This window comes from Hyla sarda, chromosome 10 (assembly GCF_029499605.1).
Source record: "Hyla sarda isolate aHylSar1 chromosome 10, aHylSar1.hap1, whole genome shotgun sequence".
NCBI lineage: Eukaryota > Metazoa > Chordata > Amphibia > Anura > Hylidae > Hyla > Hyla sarda.
In genome coordinates this window covers 3,025,344-3,045,899 of record NC_079198.1, presented here as the reverse complement: position 1 = coordinate 3,045,899, position 20,556 = coordinate 3,025,344, and the positions used below count along the sequence as shown (strand labels likewise).

Below are 20,556 nucleotides of genomic sequence, written 5' to 3'. Positions count from 1 at the left end.
GCTATAAGTATATAGATGTATACACAGCACAGTATATAATGCTATAAGTATATAGATGTATACACAGCACAGTATATAATGCTATAAGTATATAGATGTATACAGCCCAGTATATAATGCTATAAGTATATAGATGTATACAGCACAGTATATAATGCTATAAGTATATAGATGTATACAGCCCAGTATATAATGCTATAAGTATATAGATGTATACAGCACAGTATATGATGCTATAAGTATATAGATGTATACAGCACAGTATATAATGCTATAAGTATATAGATGTATACACAGCACAGTATATAATGCTATAAGTATATAGATGTATACAGCCCAGTATATAATGCTATAAGTATATAGATGTATACAGCACAGTATATGATGCTATAAGTATATAGATGTATACAGCACAGTATATAATGCTATAAGTATATAGATGTATACACAGCGCAGTATATGATGCTATAAAAGGGAAAAATATAATACATCATCTGTACAAATAAAAAAGCGTTTAAGAACGGAAATGTAAAAAACAAACAAAAAGAAAACAACGTCAATGTAACGATATGTAAGAGATAAAAAGAGAAATGAGACATATGGAATATATGGGGGGCTCCCAGCAGAGCTCTGTATTCTGCAGCCGACACCACGGCGCCCCCTATCATACAGGCTGAGGGGGACACTTATCAATGTTGGCTGTAGGATGCCGCATTCCCAGGCAAGATTTTTGGAGGGTTTTTTTTTTCCGGCAAAGTTTCACCAAATTTACTATGAAGGTGCACGAGCATAATAAAGATCGCGCCTTCTAAATTTAGCAAAAAGGCGCAGATAATAAATAACGTCCACTGCATCGGAAAAAGCGCGCCACTGGGGTTTACAGTCAGTTTGCAAAAAGGGCATTTATTAAAAAACTGCAGAAAAAAGGTGCAAAAGACGCCAAAAAAAGAGACATAAACACAAAAATAAATGTCCCCGAGACATTAGGCCAAATATACACGTATAGGACCATCTTATGACACTATGGCAGTGATTCCCAGCCGGGGAGCCTCCAGATGTTGCCAAACTACAACTCCCAGCAAAAAGCTGTCCAGGCATGCTGGGAGTTGTAGTTTTGCTACAGCTGGAGGCGCCCTGGTTGGGAAACACTGCCCTATGGAATGATAGCGCTCCTCACCCCGTCTATGATCTCTGCAGTCAGTGAATGGAAGACGCTCTTCTTACTGCTGGAGGTTCGTTACAATTGTCTCACTTCTGATACAGGGCGTCGATGGGATCCATGGGGAAGAGGAAGAGTGGGGCAGGTGATCACTGTAGAGGACCTGCCCCTCACCCTAAAAACTGCCCCAACACAGTCACATGATCACTGTACAGGACCTGCCCCTCACCCTGATAACTGCCCCAACACAGTCACATGATCACTGTACAGGACTTGCCCCTCACCCTAAAAACTGCCCCAACACAGTCACATGATCACTGTACAGGACCTGCCCCTCACCCTAAAAACTGCCCCAACACAGTCACATGATCACTGTACAGGACCTGCCCCTCACCCTAAAAACTGCCCCTCACTCTGAAATCTACCCCACACTGTCACATGACCTGCCCCTCACCCTGATAACTGTCCCCACATTGTCACATGACCTGCCCCTCACCCTGATAACTGCCCCTCACCCTGATAACTGCCCCTCACACTGTCACATGACCTGCCCCTCACCCTGATAACTGCCCCTCACACTGTCACATGACCTGCCCCTCACCCTGATAACTGCCCCTCACACTGTCACATGACCTGCCCCTCACCCTGATAACTGCCCCTCACACTGTCACATGACCTGCCCCTCACCCTGATAACTGTCCCCACATTGTCACATGACCTGCCCCTCACCCTGATAACTGCCCCTCACCCTGATAACTGCCCCTCACACTGTCACATGACCTGCCCCTCACCCTGATAACTGCCCCTCACACTGTCACATGACCTGCCCCTCACCCTGATAACTGCCCCTCACACTGTCACATGACCTGCCCCTCACCCTGATAACTGCCCCTCACACTGTCACATGACCTGCCCCTCACCCTGATAACTGCCCCTCACACTGTCACATGACCTGCCCCTCACCCTGATAACTGCCCCTCACACTGTCACATGACCTGCCCCTCACACTGTCACATGATCACTGTCACATGACCTGCCCCTCACCTTGATAACTGCCCCCACACTGTCACACGATCACTGTCACATGACCTGCCCCTCACACTGTCACATGATCACTGTCACATGATCTGCCCCTCACCTTGATAACTGCCCCCACACTGTCACACGATCACTGTCACATGACCTGCCCCTCACACTGTCACATGATCACTGTCACATGATCTGCCCCTCACCCTGATAACTGCCCCCACACTGTCACATGATCACTGCACAGGACCTCTCTTCCTGCACTTACCTTCCTCGCTCCTCATTACCCAGCATGCTTTGCTCCGATCTCCCGGTGTGAGGTGAGAAGGCTCCACCCGCTTTTCCCGCCTTTACTGTGAGGTGGGGAGCCGCAGGCGCGGAGATGTGTGTGACCAGAGCCCTGGGGTATTATATATATGTGTGTGTGACCAGAGCCCTGCGGTATTATATATATATGTGTGTGACCAGAGCCCTGCGGTATTCTATATATGTGTGTGTGACCAGAGCCCTGGGGTATTATATATATGTGTGTGTGACCAGAGCCCTGCGGTATTATATATATATGTGTGTGACCAGAGCCCTGCGGTATTCTATATATGTGTGTGTGACCAGAGCCCTGCGGTATTCTATATATGTGACCAGAGCCCTGGGGTATTATATATATATATATGTGTGTGACCAGAGCCCTGCGGTATTATATGTGTGTGACCAGAGCCCTGCGGTATTATATGTGTGTGACCAGAGCCCTGCGGTATTATATGTGTGTGACCAGAGCCCTGCGGTATTATATGTGTGTGACCAGAGCCCTGCGGTATTATATGTGTGTGACCAGAGCCCTGCGGTATTATGTGTGTGTGACCAGAGCCCTGCGGTATTATGTGTGTGTGACCAGAGCCCTGCGGTATTATGTGTGTGTGACCAGAGCCCTGCGGTATTATATGTGTGTGACCAGAGCCCTGCGGTATTATATGTGTGTGACCAGAGCCCTGCGGTATTATATGTGTGTGACCAGAGCCCTGCGGTATTATATGTGTGTGACCAGAGCCCTGCGGTATTATATGTGTGTGACCAGAGCCCTGCGGTATTATATGTGTGTGACCAGAGCCCTGCGGTATTATATGTGTGTGACCAGAGCCCTGCGGTATTATATGTGTGTGACCAGAGCCCTGCGGTATTATATGTGTGTGACCAGAGCCCTGCGGTATTATATGTGTGTGACCAGAGCCCTGCGGTATTATATGTGTGTGACCAGAGCCCTGCGGTATTATATGTGTGTGACCAGAGCCCTGCGGTATTATATGTGTGTGACCAGAGCCCTGCGGTATTATATGTGTGTGACCAGAGCCCTGCGGTATTATATGTGTGTGACCAGAGCCCTGCGGTATTATATGTGTGTGACCAGAGCCCTGCGGTATTATATGTGTGTGACCAGAGCCCTGCGGTATTATATGTGTGTGACCAGAGCCCTGCGGTATTATATGTGTGTGACCAGAGCCCTGCGGTATTATATGTGTGTGACCAGAGCCCTGCGGTATTATATGTGTGTGACCAGAGCCCTGCGGTATTATATGTGTGTGACCAGAGCCCTGCGGTATTATATGTGTGTGACCAGAGCCCTGCGGTATTATATGTGTGTGACCAGAGCCCTGCGGTATTATATGTGTGTGACCAGAGCCCTGCGGTATTATATGTGTGTGACCAGAGCCCTGCGGTATTATATGTGTGTGACCAGAGCCCTGCGGTATTATATGTGTGTGACCAGAGCCCTGCGGTATTATATGTGTGTGACCAGAGCCCTGCGGTATTATATGTGTGTGACCAGAGCCCTGCGGTATTATATGTGTGTGACCAGAGCCCTGCGGTATTATATGTGTGTGACCAGAGCCCTGCGGTATTATATGTGTGTGACCAGAGCCCTGCGGTATTATATGTGTGTGACCAGAGCCCTGCGGTATTATATGTGTGTGACCAGAGCCCTGCGGTATTATATGTGTGTGACCAGAGCCCTGCGGTATTATATGTGTGTGACCAGAGCCCTGCGGTATTATGTGTGTGTGACCAGAGCCCTGCGGTATTATATGTGTGTGACCAGAGCCCTGCGGTATTATGTGTGTGTGACCAGAGCCCTGCGGTATTATGTGTGTGTGACCAGAGCCCTGCGGTATTATGTGTGTGTATATATATGTGTGTGTGTGTGTGTGTGTGTGTGTGACCAGAGCCCTGCGGTATTATGTGTGTGTGACCAGAGCCCTGCGGTATTATGTGTGTGTGACCAGAGCCCTGCGGTATTATGTGTGTGTGTGTGTGTGTGTGTGTGACCAGAGCCCTGCGGTATTATGTGTGTGTGACCAGAGCCCTGCGGTATTATGTGTGTGTGACCAGAGCCCTGCGGTATTATATATATTTATGTGTATGTATGTATATATATGTATATGTATATGTATATGTGTGTGTGTGTGTGTGACCGTGACCACAGCCCTGCGGTATTGTGTGTGTGTGTGTGTGTGTGTGTGTGTGTGTGCTCCTGTATAGAGGAGATTACCTGTGTGTGTGTGCTCCTGTATATAGAGGAGATTACCTGTGTGTGCTCCTGTATATAGAGGAGATTACCTGTGTGTGTGTGTGTGTGTGTGCTCCTGTATATAGAGGAGATTACCTGTGTGTGTGTGCTCCTGTATATAGAGGAGATTACCTGTGTGTGTGTGTGTGTGTGTGTGCTCCTGTATATAGAGGAGATTACCTGTGTGTGTGTGTGCTCCTGTATATAGAGGAGATTACCTGTGTGTGTGTGTGCTCCTGTATATAGAGGAGATTACCTGTGTGTGTGTGTGCTCCTGTATATAGAGGAGATTACCTGTGTGTGTGTGTGTGCTCCTGTATATAGAGGAGATTACCTGTGTGTGTGTGTGCTCCTGTATATAGAGGAGATTACCTGTGTGTGTGCTCCTGTATAGAGGAGATTACCTGTGTGTGTGCTCCTGTATAGAGGAGATTACCTGTGTGTGTGCTCCTGTATATAGAGGAGATTACCTGTGTGTGTGCTCCTGTATATAGAGGAGATTACCTGTGTGTGTGCTCCTGTATATAGAGGAGATTACCTGTGTGTGTGCTCCTGTATATAGAGGAGATTACCTGTGTGTGTGTGTGTGTGTGTGCTCCTGTATATAGAGGAGATTACCTGTGTGTGTGTGTGTGTGCTCCTGTATATAGAGGAGATTACCTGTGTGTGTGTGTGTGTGCTCCTGTATATAGAGGAGATTACCTGTGTGTGTGTGTGTGTGCTCCTGTATATAGAGGATATTACCTGTGTGTGCGCTCCTGTATATAGAGGAGATTACCTGTGTGTGTGCTCCTGTATATAGAGGAGATTACCTGTGTGTGTGCTCCTGTATATAGAGGAGATTACCTGTGTGTGTGCTCCTGTATATAGAGGAGATTACCTGTGTGTGTGCTCCTGTATATAGAGGAGATTACCTGTGTGTGTGTGGGTGCTCCTGTATATAGAGGAGATTACCTGTGTGTGTGTGTGGGTGCTCCTGTATATAGAGGAGATTACCTGTGTGTGTGTGTGCTCCTGTATATAGAGGAGATTGTGTGTGTGTGTGTGTGCTCCTGTATATAGAGGAGATTACCTGTGTGTGCGCTCCTGTATATAGAGGAGATTACCTGTGTGTGCGCTCCTGTATATAGGGGAGATTACCTGTGTGTGCGCTCCTGTATATAGGGGAGATTACCTGTGTGTGTGCTCCTGTATATAGGGGAGATTACCTGTGTGTGTGCTCCTGTATATAGGGGAGATTACCTGTGTGTGTGCTCCTGTATATAGGGGAGATTACCTGTGTGTGTGCTCCTGTATATAGAGGAGATTACCTGTGTGTGTGCTCCTGTATATAGAGGAGATTACCTGTGTGTGTGTGTGCTCCTGTATATAGAGGAGATTACCTGTGTGTGTGTGTGCTCCTGTATATAGAGGAGATTACCTGTGTGTGTGTGTGTGTGCTCCTGTATATAGAGGAGATTACCTGTGTGTGTGTGCTCCTGTATATAGAGGAGATTACCTGTGTGTGCGCTCCTGTATATAGAGGAGATTACCTGTGTGTGCGCTCCTGTATATAGGGGAGATTACCTGTGTGTGCGCTCCTGTATATAGGGGAGATTACCTGTGTGTGTGCTCCTGTATATAGGGGAGATTACCTGTGTGTGTGCTCCTGTATATAGGGGAGATTACCTGTGTGTGTGCTCCTGTATATAGAGGAGATTACCTGTGTGTGTGTGTGTGCTCCTGTATATAGAGGAGATTACCTGTGTGTGTGTGTGTGCTCCTGTATATAGAGGAGATTACCTGTGTGTGTGTGTGTGTGTGTGCGTGCTCCTGTATATAGAGGAGATTACCTGTGTGTGTGTGTGTGTGCTCCTGTATATAGAGGAGATTACCTGTGTGTGTGTGTGTGTGTGCTCCTGTATATAGAGGAGATTACCTGTGTGTGTGTGTGTGTGCTCCTGTATATAGAGGAGATTACCTGTGTGTGTGTGTGCTCCTGTATATAGAGGAGATTACCTGTGTGTGTGTGTGCTCCTGTATATAGAGGAGATTACCTGTGTGTGTGTGTGTGTGCTCCTGTATATAGAGGAGATTACCTGTGTGTGTGTGTGTGTGTGTGCTCCTGTATATAGAGGAGATTACCTGTGTGTGCGCTCCTGTATATAGGGGAGATTACCTGTGTGTGTGCTCCTGTATATAGAGGAGATTACCTGTGTGTGTGTGTGTGTGCTCCTGTATATAGAGGAGATTACCTGTGTGTGTGTGTGTGTGCTCCTGTATATAGAGGAGATTACCTGTGTGTGTGTGTGTGCTCCTGTATATAGAGGAGATTACCTGTGTGTGTGTGTGTGTGTGTGTGTGTGCTCCTGTATATAGAGGAGATTACCTGTGTGTGTGTGCGCTCCTGTATATAGAGGAGATTACCTGTGTGTGCGCTCCTGTATATAGAGGAGATTACCTGTGTGTGCGCTCCTGTATATAGAGGAGATTACCTGTGTGTGCGCTCCTGTATATAGGGGAGATTACCTGTGTGTGCGCTCCTGTATATAGGGGAGATTACCTGTGTGTGCGCTCCTGTATATAGGGGAGATTACCTGTGTGTGCGCTCCTGTATATAGGGGAGATTACCTGTGTGTGTGCTCCTGTATATAGGGGAGATTACCTGTGTGTGTGCTCCTGTATATAGGGGAGATTACCTGTGTGTGTGCTCCTGTATATAGGGGAGATTACCTGTGTGTGTGCTCCTGTATATAGGGGAGATTACCTGTGTGTGTGTGTGCTCCTGTATATAGGGGAGATTACCTGTGTGTGTGTGTGTGTGTGTGTGTGCTCCTGTATATAGAGGAGATTACCTGTGTGTGTGCTCCTGTGTATAGGGGAGATTACCTGTGTGTGTGCTCCTGTGTATAGGGGAGATTACCTGTGTGTGTGCTCCTGTGTATAGGGGAGATTACCTGTGTGTGTGCTCCTGTGTATAGGGGAGATTACCTGTGTGTGTGTGTGTGTGCTCCTGTGTATAGGGGAGATTACCTGTGTGTGTGTGTGTGTGTGTGTGTGTGCTCCTGTGTATAGGGGAGATTACCTGTGTGTGTGCTCCTGTGTATAGGGGAGATTACCTGTGTGTGTGCTCCTGTATATAGAGGAGATTACCTGTGTGTGTGTGTGTGCTCCTGTATAGAGGAGATTACCTGTGTGTGTGTGTGCTCCTGTATAGAGGAGATTACCTGTGTGTGCGCTCCTGTATATAGAGGAGATTACCTGTGTGTGTGTGCTCCTGTATAGAGGAGATTACCTGTGTGTGTGTGTGTGTGTGTGTGTGTGCGCGCTCCTGTATATAGGGGAGATTACCTGTGTGTGTGTGTGTGTGTGCTCCTGTATATAGGGGAGATTACCTGTGTGTGTGCTCCTGTATATAGGGGAGATCACCTGTGGGTGTGTGCTCCTGTATAGAGGAGATTACCTGTGTGTGTGTGTGTGCTCCTGTATAGAGGAGATTACCTGTGTGTGTGTGTGCTCCTGTATATAGAGGAGATTACCTGTGTGTGTGTGTGTGCTCCTGTATATAGAGGAGATTACCTGTGTGTGTGTGTGTGCTCCTGTATAGAGGAGATTACCTGTGTGTGTGTGTGCTCCTGTATAGAGGAGATTACCTGTGTGTGCGCTCCTGTATATAGAGGAGATTACCTGTGTGTGTGTGCTCCTGTATAGAGGAGATTACCTGTGTGTGGGTGCTCCTGTATAGAGGAGATTACCTGTGTGGGTGCTCCTGTATATAGAGGAGATTACCTGTGTGTGTGTGCTCCTGTATATAGAGGAGATTACCTGTGTGTGTGTGTGCTCCTGTATAGAGGAGATTACCTGTGTGTGTGTGTGCTCCTGTGTATAGAGGAGATTACCTGTGTGTGTGTGTGTGTGCTCCTGTATATAGAGGAGATTACCTGTGTGTGTGTGTGTGTGTGCTCCTGTATAGAGGAGATTACCTGTGTGTGTGTGTGTGTGTGTGTGTGCTCCTGTATAGAGGAGATTACCTGTGTGTGTGTGTGCTCCTGTATATAGAGGAGATTACCTGTGTGTGTGTGTGTGTGCTCCTGTATATAGAGGAGATTACCTGTGTGTGTGTGTGTGTGTGTGTGTGTGTGTGCTCCTGTATAGAGGAGATTACCTGTGTGTGTGTGTGCTCCTGTATATAGAGGAGATTACCTGTGTGTGTGTGTGCTCCTGTATATAGAGGAGATTACCTGTGTGTGTGTGTGCTCCTGTATATAGAGGAGATTACCTGTGTGTGTGTGTGCTCCTGTATATAGAGGAGAGTACCTGTGTGTGTGTGTGTGTGTGTGTGTGCTCCTGTATAGAGGAGATTACCTGTGTGTGTGTGTGTGCTCCTGTATAGAGGAGATTACCTGTGTGTGTGTGTGTGTGTGTGTGCTCCTGTATATAGAGGAGATTACCTGTGTGTGTGCTCCTGTATATAGAGGAGATTACCTGTGTGTGTGCTCCTGTATATAGAGGAGATTACCTGTGTGTGTGTGTGTGTGTGTGTGCTCCTGTATATAGAGGAGATTACCTGTGTGTGTGTGCTCCTGTATAGAGGAGATTACCTGTGTGTGTGTGTGCTCCTGTATAGAGGAGATTACCTGTGTGTGTGTGTGTGTGTGCTCCTGTATAGAGGAGATTACCTGTGTGTGTGCTCCTGTGTATAGGGGAGATTACCTGTGTGTGTGCTCCTGTGTATAGGGGAGATTACCTGTGTGTGTGTGTGTGTGTGTGTGCTCCTGTGTATAGGGGAGATTACCTGTGTGTGTGCTCCTGTGTATAGGGGAGATTACCTGTGTGTGTGTGTGTGTGTGTGTGTGTGTGTGCGCGCGCGCTCCTGTATATAGGGGAGATTACCTGTGTGTGTGTGTGTGTGTGTGCTCCTGTATATAGGGGAGATTACCTGTGTGTGTGCTCCTGTATATAGAGGAGATTACCTGTGTGTGTGTGTGCTCCTGTATAGAGGAGATTACCTGTGTGTGTGTGTGCTCCTGTATATAGAGGAGATTACCTGTGTGTGTGTGTGTGCTCCTGTATAGAGGAGATTACCTGTGTGTGTGTGTGCTCCTGTATATAGAGGAGATTACCTGTGTGTGTGTGTGTGCTCCTGTATAGAGGAGATTACCTGTGTGTGTGTGTGTGTGTGTGCTCCTGTATATAGGGGAGATTACCTGTGTGTGTGTGCTCCTGTATATAGAGGAGATTACCTGTGTGTGTGTGTGTGCTCCTGTATATAGGGGAGATTACCTGTGTGTGTGCTCCTGTATATAGAGGAGATTACCTGTGTGTGTGTGTGTGTGTGGGTGCTCCTGTATAGAGGAGATTACCTGTGTGTGTGTGTGTGTGTGTGTGTGCTCCTGTATATAGAGGAGATTACCTGTGTGTGTGCTCCTGTATATAGAGGAGATTACCTGTGTGTGTGCTCCTGTATATAGAGGAGATTACCTGTGTGTGCGCTCCTGTATAGAGGAGATTACCTGTGTGTGTGCTCCTGTATATAGAGGAGATTACCTGTGTGTGTGTGTGTGTGCTCCTGTATATAGAGGAGATTACCTGTGTGTGTGTGCTCCTGTATAGAGGAGATTACCTGTGTGTGTGTGTGCTCCTGTATAGAGGAGATTACCTGTGTGTGTGCTCCTGTATAGAGGAGATTACCTGTGTGTGTGCTCCTGTGTATAGGGGAGATTACCTGTGTGTGTGCTCCTGTGTATAGGGGAGATTACCTGTGTGTGTGTGTGCTCCTGTGTATAGGGGAGATTACGTGTGTGTGTGTGTGTGTGTGTGCTCCTGTGTATAGGGGAGATTACCTGTGTGTGTGCTCCTGTATATAGAGGAGATTACCTGTGTGTGTGTGTGCTCCTGTATAGAGGAGATTACCTGTGTGTGTGTGTGTGCTCCTGTATAGAGGAGATTACCTGTGTGTGTGTGTGTGTGTGTGCTCCTGTATAGAGGAGATTACCTGTGTGTGTGTGTGTGTGTGTGTGTGTGTGTGTGTGCTCCTGTATAGAGGAGATTACCTGTGTGTGTGTGTGCTCCTGTATATAGAGGAGATTACCTGTGTGTGTGCTCCTGTATATAGAGGAGATTACCTGTGTGTGTGTGTGTGTGGGTGCTCCTGTATATAGAGGAGATTACCTGTGTGTGTGTGTGTGTGCTCCTGTATAGAGGAGATTACCTGTGTGTGTGTGTGCTCCTGTATATAGAGGAGATTACCTGTGTGTGTGTGTGCTCCTGTATATAGAGGAGATTACCTGTGTGTGTGTGTGCTCCTGTATAGAGGAGATTACCTGTGTGTGTGTGTGTGTGCTCCTGTATAGAGGAGATTACCTGTGTGTGTGTGTGCTCCTGTATATAGAGGAGATTACCTGTGTGTGTGTGCTCCTGTATATAGAGGAGATTACCTGTGTGTGTGTGTGTGCTCCTGTATATAGAGGAGATTACCTGTGTGTGTGTGTGCTCCTGTATATAGAGGAGATTACCTGTGTGTGTGTGCTCCTGTATATAGAGGAGATTACCTGTGTGTGTGTGTGCTCCTGTATATAGAGGAGATTACCTGTGTGTGTGTGTGTGTGCTCCTGTATAGAGGAGATTACCTGTGTGTGTGTGTGTGTGCTCCTGTATAGAGGAGATTACCTGTGTGTGTGTGTGCTCCTGTATATAGAGGAGATTACCTGTGTGTGTGTGCTCCTGTATATAGAGGAGATTACCTGTGTGTGTGTGTGTGCTCCTGTATATAGAGGAGATTACCTGTGTGTGTGTGTGCTCCTGTATAGAGGAGATTACCTGTGTGTGTGTGTGTGTGTGCTCCTGTATATAGAGGAGATTACCTGTGTGTGTGTGTGCTCCTGTATAGAGGAGATTACCTGTGTGTGTGTGTGCTCCTGTATAGAGGAGATTACCTGTGTGTGTGTGCTCCTGTATAGAGGAGATTACCTGTGTGTGTGTGTGCTCCTGTATATAGAGGAGATTACCTGTGTGTGTGTGTGTGTGTGCTCCTGTATAGAGGAGATTACCTGTGTGTGTGTGTGCTCCTGTATATAGAGGAGATTACCTGTGTGTGTGCTCCTGTATAGAGGAGATTACCTGTGTGTGTGTGCGCTCCTGTATAGAGGAGATTACCTGTGTGTGTGTGTGCTCCTGTATATAGAGGAGATTACCTGTGTGTGTGTGTGTGTGTGCTCCTGTATAGAGGAGATTACCTGTGTGTGTGTGTGCTCCTGTATAGAGGAGATTACCTGTGTGTGTGTGTGTGTGCTCCTGTATATAGAGGAGATTACCTGTGTGTGTGTGTGCTCTCCTGTATAGGGGACAGTACTTTGTCTTTAATAGGGAGACCTGCAAAGTTATAGTATCCTGGGCCCATCACACATGCAGCTCTACTATAGGTTAAAGGGGTACTCCGGTGAAAACCTTTTTTCTTTTAAATCAACTGGTGGCAGAAGGTTAAACATATTTGTAAATTACTTCTATTAAAAAATCTTAATCCTTCCTGTACTTATTAGCTTCTGAATACTACAGAGGAAATTCCTTTCTTTTTGGAATGCTCTCTGATGACATCACGAGCACAGTTGTCTCTGCTGACGTTATTATAATAATAATGCTTTATTTATTGTTGTCCTTAGTGGGATTTGAACCCAAGTCCCCAGCACTGCAAGGCAGCAGTGCTAACCACTGAGCCACCATGCTGCCCTTAGCATACATCTGCTATGCACGGTTGCTAAAATGGACAGAGATGTCAGCAGAGAGCACTGTGCTCGTGATGTCATCAGTGTTCCAAAAAGAAAGGAATTTCCTCTGTAGCATTCAGCAGCTAATAAGTACTGGAAGGATTAAGATTTTTTAATAGAAGTAATTTACAAATATGTTTAACTTTCTGCCACCAGTTGATTTAAAAGAAAAAAGGTTTTCACTGGAGTACCCATTTAATACCTTGTGGCTGACTGTGCCGCCCTGTACACCTGAGTATTTTTTCTGCCCTCGTACTATTGCTGTATAGACAGAATGAGAAGATGTGTATGAAGAATATTTATGTATGTTTTTTTTTATTTTGCATGTATTTTAATTTATTGCTTCAGCAGATGTACAAGTGCAGAGCGCGGATGCTTTTCAGGCTTTATTATTATGAGGTCTCACTGCTCCCCTAAAGTCATTGCGATTGAGGTTCAGCTGTGAAGGGGTTATCGGGATTTGCGCTGTGTAGCATTGGAGATGTGATACAGAAAATCTGTTCAGGGGGAAAATGGATTCATAGCGAAGTGGAGAGAAAGGAGAGGAGGGGATCAGCGGCTTATCGCAACGCTGTATTCACCAGTCGGATTTCGTAGCTCGCTGTTTGCTGGGATAACGGATTTATCCTGGGCGTGCTGTGTGGTTACATTACTGGCACATGTGTACGCGCTGAGGGGAATGATTGGGGGGGCGCACATCGGCCAGCTCAGCAAGAATGGATAAAAGAGCGGCAGTGTAATCCTCAAAGTAATCAATTGTACTACAGGACATAAAACCCATTGCTCAGGGGATGGGGGAGGGGGCAGCATTATTGTTATTGGGGTCAATTACAATATAACTTATTGCGGTAGATAAATCATGGGAGGGGACGTTCCGTGCAGACTCTGGATGCAACGTAGTGTGTCCGCCGCTGTTCACCTGATAATTGTGCAGATTAACCACTAATTTACAGTTTTTTAATAGTTAATTTCTGTATTTTTTGCATTTCAGCCCAAAGAAACCTTTTCCTGCTGCTGAGAATTAGAAGTTTCGGAATATTAGGTAATTTACCATTAATCCGCCATTACCAGGTTTTAGTCTTGTACTTGATTATCAAACTAAATGGATTTTCCAGGCTTTCATTTTTTGTCCTTATTTTAATCCAATGGTCTCCAAATTGTTCGCCTTCAGATGATACAAAACTACAACTCCCAGCATGCCCAGACAGCTGTTGCATCAATGCATTTCATTACTTTAACTAGGTCATGTGATCTCTGACCCACCAAAAATCACAGTGCATAATGCAGTGTTCTCAACAGTTCTGCCGGGATCGGGGTGGCTGGGGGGGGATGTGTTGTTGGGACTGACCTCTATTCTGCAGGTAGGGGGTATGTTATAAAGTAATTGAAACGGTCCGGGCATGCTGGAAGTTGTAGTTTTAAAATAGCTGGAGGTCCACAGTTTGGAGATTCCTGTGTTAAAGGGGTGCCTGAAAGTTAAACTGGTGCCAGAAAGTTAAACAGATTTGTAAATTACTTCTATTTAAAAATCTTAAACCTTCCAGTACTTATCAACTGCTATATTCCACACAGGAAGTTCTTTTCTTTTTGAATTCCCTTTCTGTCTGACCACAGTGCTCTCTGCTGACACCTCTGTCCATTTTAGGAACTGTCCAGAGTACAAGCAAATCCCCATAGCAAACCTATCCTGCTCTGGGCAGTTCCTAAAATGGACAGAGGTGTCAGCAGAGAGCACTGTGGTCAGACAGAAAGGGAATTCAAAAAGAAAAGAACTTCCGGTGGATAATATAGCAGCTGATAAGTACTGGAAGGATTTTACAAATCTGTTTAACTTTCTGGCACCAGTTGATTTAAAAAAAAAAAAAAAAAAAAATAAAATTTTATGTTTTCCAGTGGAGTAGAGGGGCACTTCACTACTCTAAAACCTCTCCCATATCTGCAAAATAAGGGATAAGTGATCGCAGGGGGTCCAGGCTCTCCCTTTAAATGAAGCGACATGTCTATGGGAGCTCTGGAGATACTTGAGTACAGCGTCCTATTTCTCCGGTGCTTCTATGCTGCTCCATGCACATGGAGAGAAGGGGCCCCATTCTGGAGATTGCAGAGGCTCTGACCTCTCTTCTGTGAATAGTGGAGTACTCCTTTAAGCCATCTTTATCCAATCTATGGGGGTTCGACTGTTTAGGGCCCTCTACTCCTGCAAGCACTGCAGCTTATTCGCTTCCTTCAAGTCAGAGTTTCCCAACCGTTGTGCCTATAGATCTTCCAAAACTTACCAAAATCTGTCTGGGCATGCTGGGAGTTGTAGTTTTGGTTGAAAAATACCGCTTCAGGCACAAAGCTGCACATTGGGTAGTGACTGTACCTGATATTGCATCTTATTCTTTTCACTTTGGTGGGACAATATGCAGCCAGGGGGGATGAAAAGAAACTCCAGTGACCCCTTGAATTGGTTGATCAGCAGTGGTCCTGGGAGTGAAAAAAAATTTAAATTTAAGGGGGGTCTCTGAGGAGGTTCGTGTTGTGCCAGGAGTCAGAGCACTACCAATTGGATATTGATGGCTTGCGGTTTTCTCAAACTCTATACCAGTCATATTCAACCTGTGGACCTCCAGATGTTGCAAAACTACAACTCCCTGCATGCCCGGACAGCCGTTGGCTGTCCGGGCATGCTGGGAGTTGTAGTTTTGCAACATCTGGAGGTCCGCAGGTTGAAGACCACTGCTCTATACTATCCAGCTGGTATATAACTACAACTCTCAGCATTCTATGGCAACCTAGTCTACAACTGTTGCAAAAGCTTCCATCATAATCTGATAGGGCATGCTGGTAGTTGTAGTTTTGCAGCATCCGCAGAGTCGCAGGTTGTGGAATAGGCTGTCCGAGCATGCTGGCACTTGTAGTTATGCACCAGCTGGTAAGTGAAGAGTTGCAAAACCCTGCTCTATTGTTGTTGTTTTTCACAATGTATCTGCCTGAAGTCCAAGCTGTTCAGCTTACAGAGGATGCAATTGTAACAAACCCACAGTTTAGTAAATATATTTGGTCTTCACTGGTTTACAGCTTCTGGGCATGAAGCAGATTGTCCATTCACAATCACAATCTGTCGGCTTCACGGCGGGGAGAGTGATGCACAAAGTATGTTACAAAGTTTCGGAACTTTTTATGATGAACCAATGACAATCTCACGGCCATTGAGAAAACATTTTGAAGTAATTTGGGAACAATGCACAGTATCGGGCTGGGTATCAGGGGCGATGTTGTTACCTCTGGTGCTATGACCGCCCCCCCCCATAGAACTTTTTTTGCCCTGTGTTTTCTGCATCCTCTTCATCGGTGCTCACTGGATCGGGCTCTGTATTAGGGACGGTGTTGTTACCTCTGATTGGTGCTATGACTCCCCCCCCCTTATAACTTTTTGCCATGCGTTCTCTGCATCCTCTTCAGCGGCGCACACTGGATCGGGCTCGGTATTAGGGACGGTGTTGTTACCTCTGGTGCTATCAACCCCCCCCCCCCCACTCCATATAACTTTTCCCCGTCTTTTGCTGCATTTTCTGCGTCCTCTTCATTGGCGCACACTGGATCGGGCTCGGTATTAGGGACGGCGTTGTTACCTCTGGTGCTATGACCCCCCCCCACCCCCCACTCCATATAACTTTTCCCCGTCTTTTGCTGCATTTTCTGCGTCCTCGTCATTGGCGCACACTGGATCGGGTGCAGGAGCTGCTGTCACTGCAGATGTCTTAATGAGAAATGTGGCTGCATGAAAGTAATTAGAGAATCCGGAGCAACGACTGAGCAAATGTATAATTAAGAATATGCACATTATAGCGAATAGCAAATGAAAGAGCCGGAATGGATTTATTAAAATGTTATTAAAACCTTAAATTAAGCTCCCAGAACTGCTGATAACAACTCCTTATCCTGGGCTCCACATATAGCGGGACACACAGTTGGCACCACACAGTCATGTGATGTGAGAGGCCGGTGTATGACCGCGGATCCATTACTACAGAGACTCCATAAGTATTCTATTCATATGAGACAGGGCCAGTGACACAGGAGGGTGAAACAAATGATATTGTGTGACCCGGAATTTGAGCGCAAGATCTGTTCATCTGATTTTTTTAAAATAAATAAAACAAAAATAATGGAGTTTTGTACTTGGTCACACAAGTGGGTGGGGCTTATAAAAATGTTGGTGTGGCTTTGCATTAAAGAAAGGTGGAACAAAATGGAACATTAAAGAAAGGTGGAACAAAATGGAACAAAAATAAGCAATAAAAAAAATGGTGTAAACTACACAGTCTGAGAGTGCACTGCAAATGTCTAGCGAAAACTACAGAACACACGTTCTCTCCTCCTCCAGACTAATCTGCCTTCGTCCTCCCTCCAGGCGCCTCTGTCCTCCCCTTCCGTTCAGGCGCCTCTGTCCTCCCCTTCCGTTCAGGCGCCTCTGTCCTCCCCTTCCGTTCAGGCGCCTCTGTCCTCCCCTTCCGTTCAGGCGCCTCTGTCCTCCCCTTCCGTTCAGGCGCCTCTGTCCTCCCCTTCCGTTCAGGCGCCTCTGTCCTCCCCTTCCGTTCAGGCGCCTCTGTCCTCCCCTTCCGTTCAGGCGCCTCTGTCCTCCCCTTCCGTTCAGGCGCCTCTGTCCTCCCTCCAGACTCTTCTGGCATTATCTTATCTCTCTGAGAACAAAACGGTTGATTAGTTAAAGGGATACTCCACTGGCCAGCATTCAGAACACTTAGTATCGAGCGCTGTGTGCGCTCTGCAGGGGTCGGCCACGCCCCCTTAATGCAAGTCTATGGGAGGGGGCGTGATGCTGTCACGCCCCCTCCCATAGACTTGCATTGAGGGGGCGTGGCTGAACCCTGCAGCGCGCATTCAGAACTAAATGTTCAAAATGCTGGCCAGTGGAGTATCCCTTTAAACTCAAACATGCCAGATTCTTTTCTCCCCAGATAGAATCTGTTGGAGACAACAGCTGAACCCCCTTTCCTCCTAATTTTGGTATGTGTTGAGACTATTAGATCTAGGCACATTTTTGGCCTCTGGTGGTAAATAAGATTTTTTTCTCATTTATCGAGTTAATAATGGAGGAAACACGAAGTCAATGAATTTATGAAAAAAACAAAACTTTTTTAATTTGGGAAAACCTCCTGGAATTGACATGAATATCTTTGCTAGGTTTGTTACCGTACGTTGCTCCACATTTGTGCGGTGGATCACTATATACAGGCCCTGCCGCTGCCCTTTTGTGTCCACATCACGGCCCACAGGGTTCCTTTAGCGGTGATACATAAGCAGCTGGAGCGAGATATGTAACGCCGTCGTCTGCATTTTAACCAGGCGCAGGGAGAGAATAGAGAAATGCTGTGGGAATATATGGAGGGGCCGCAGCGTTATCCGCTTCCCCACAAGTTGTGTCCTGGATTTTATTCTCTTTATTTCCTCCTCACTGAGGAGATGGTGATGAATGACCCGAGAGGTGAATTAGTTAGCAGGTCTGTAAATAATCTGTTATCTGGGTCATGTATGCCGCCGTTCTGCACACCGGTCTACTTCTCGCTCAGTACAGCGATTATTTGGTTGTTCGGGCAGAATGTTATGAAAAACACTATTGTCTGTAAATAGGAGAAGCCGCCGCTCTGAGACAATGAGAGGGTTTTGTTATTTGCACTACAGTTCTTGCTGATTTTGTTTGGAGGAAGCATCAGGGTCACCCTGTCCCATTCCTCAGTCACAGGTCTGTACCCGCCTAATGTTCCTGAAATTTTGGAGCGAACCCATCATTTATCCATTAGCGGCGCCATGTGTTGGTGCTCACTTAACACATCGTATGCACTGCGAGCACGCTTCTCCTCTGCGCCATAAATCACCCGCCCTGTGACCAAATGTCTTGCAGAATAAAAATAAAAAGTGTCATTGGGGTGGGAACAGAAACCTGCCGACTGTTCTATCTCCACAGACAATACATTCAGTCAAGTGCAAGTCTTCTTTATGAGCTTCATATTACAAGGCTGGTCTACACTGAATTAGAGCCCCCCACCCATCTAGCAGCAGGTTGAACCTCCTTTTGGTCTGCAGATCCACAGAAATTCATGTAGTTGTAGACTCCATTAGGAGAGGAAATAGTTCTGCAGGATATCGGCCCATGCAGTCAGGATCGCCTCTTGCAGTTGCAGCACATTACGTGGCGGTATTGTTGTCATACCCTAATCAGCCCATTCTACCTCATCCCAGAGGTGTCAATAGGGTTAAGGGGTGGTCTGTGAAGGTCAGGGAAGCAATAAAAACTCGGTCATGTTTCCCGGGGGCAATCCATGTTGATACAACCCTTGTGGATGATACTGTTCTGCTGACAGTCTTCCTCTGCCAGAGGGGAAACAGCTGACATGGAGGGATGTTGTCCAAGTGTCCAACCACAGGTTCCAGAGGAACCAGGGTCCACTACGAAAATATTCCCCTGTCTATTAACATGTTTCTCTATAGAGATTTGGATCCATCTGACCAGGACATGTTTCTCTATAGAGATCTGGATCCATCTGACCAGGCCACGTTTCTCTATAGAGATCTGGATCCATCTGACCAGGACATGTTTCTCTATAGAGATCTGGATCCATCTGACCAGGACATGTTTCTCTATAGAGATCTGGATCCATCTGACCAGGCCACGTTTCTCTATAGAGATCTGGATCCATCTGACCAGGCCACGTTTCTCTATAGAGATCTGGATCCATCTGACCAGGCCATGTTTCTCTATAGAGATCTGGATCCATCTGACCAGGTCATGTTTCTCTATAGGGATCTGGATCCATCTGACCAGGACACGTTTCTCTATAGAGATCTGGATCCATCTGACCAGGCCACGTTTCTCTATAGAGATCTGGATCCATCTGACCAGGACATGTTTCTCTATAGAGATCTGGATCCATCTGACCAGGTCATGTTTCTCTATAGAGATCTGGATCCATCTGACCAGGACATGTTTCTCTATAGAGATCTGGATCCATCTGACCAGGTCATGTTTCCCTATAGAGATCTGGATCCATCTGACCAGGTCATGTTTCTCTATAGAGATCTGGATCCATCTGACCAGGACATGTTTCTCTATAGAGATCTGGATCCATCTGACCAGGACATGTTTCTCTATAGAGATCTGGATCCATCTGACCAGGTCATGTTTCTCTATAGAGATCTGGATCCATCTGATCAGGCCATGTTTCTCTATAGAGATCTGGATCCATCTGACCAGGACATGTTTCTCTATAGAGATCTGGATCCATCTGACCAGGCCATGTTTCTCTATAGAGATCTGGACCCATCTGACCAGGCCATGTTTCTCTATATAGATCTGGATCCATCTGACCAGGTCATGTTCCTCTATATAGATCTGGATCCATCTGACCAGGTCATGTTCCTCTATATAGATCTGGATCCATCTGACCAGGACATGTTTCGGCCATGTTTCTCCACTGCTCAGTGATCCACAATTTGCTGTTTTCACCCTGGAGTCTTTTCTTTCTTTTTCCTCTTAGACACAATGGCGCTGGATCTGGTCAACTGTTATATCCCATCTGGGCTCCGGAGCGGTGAGTTGTGGGGTCGGACACCAGTGTTGTATTCGGCTGCAGTTTCCTGACTGTTCTACTCCTGTTAGATCCATCATATCCACTCCTCACATCTTCCTCTGAACCCTTTCGGTGATGAGTTGTTTCTGTCCACAGGATCCCCTATCGCTGGATGTTTCTCCCCAATTCTCCATATATTCTCCACAGCATTACATAAGAGAACCCCACAAGGCCGGCAGTGATATCCCCATGAGGGGGGCCTCTACAGATTTTTCCATCTAATGTGGATTCACACTGAGACTGATCTCTGGATTTTATGTTATCTGGGTTCACAGGTCTAATCTTATAGAGAAGATCCAGGTGTGGGAGTACAGCAGATAAAATAAAGGAGACATTTAGTAAATATAAAAATAAGAAATGATCCCTTCTGCTCTAGTCACCACCACAGCTGCACATCCACAGTTGAGTTTCTTGTATGACCTGATGTCTCACTGC

General features: G+C 46.4%; 1 protein-coding gene and 1 long non-coding RNA gene across 4 annotated transcripts in view; one reads left to right on the top strand and one right to left on the bottom strand.

The window, feature by feature from the left end:
* LOC130293669 (uncharacterized) overlaps positions 1-1,562 on the bottom strand; it is a 98,684-nt gene extending 97,122 nt beyond the window's left edge. Inside the window, exon 1 of the long non-coding RNA XR_008848259.1 lies at positions 1,178-1,562. This is a non-coding gene — a long non-coding RNA (uncharacterized LOC130293669). The remainder of the gene's footprint in view (positions 1-1,177) is intronic.
* Positions 1,563-2,421: 859 nt separating this feature from the next.
* Positions 2,422-20,556, top strand: part of IGSF21 (immunoglobin superfamily member 21) — a 443,107-nt gene continuing 424,972 nt past the window's right edge. Inside the window, exons 1-2 of one of the 3 annotated variants that reach the window (XM_056544295.1) lie at positions 2,422-2,505; positions 13,479-13,529. The gene's annotated coding sequence lies outside the window, so the exon portion shown is untranslated. Of the gene's footprint in view, positions 2,546-13,478; positions 13,530-20,556 lie in introns of all 3 variants that reach the window. The other 2 variants (XM_056544294.1, XM_056544297.1) reach the window with 2 other exon arrangements.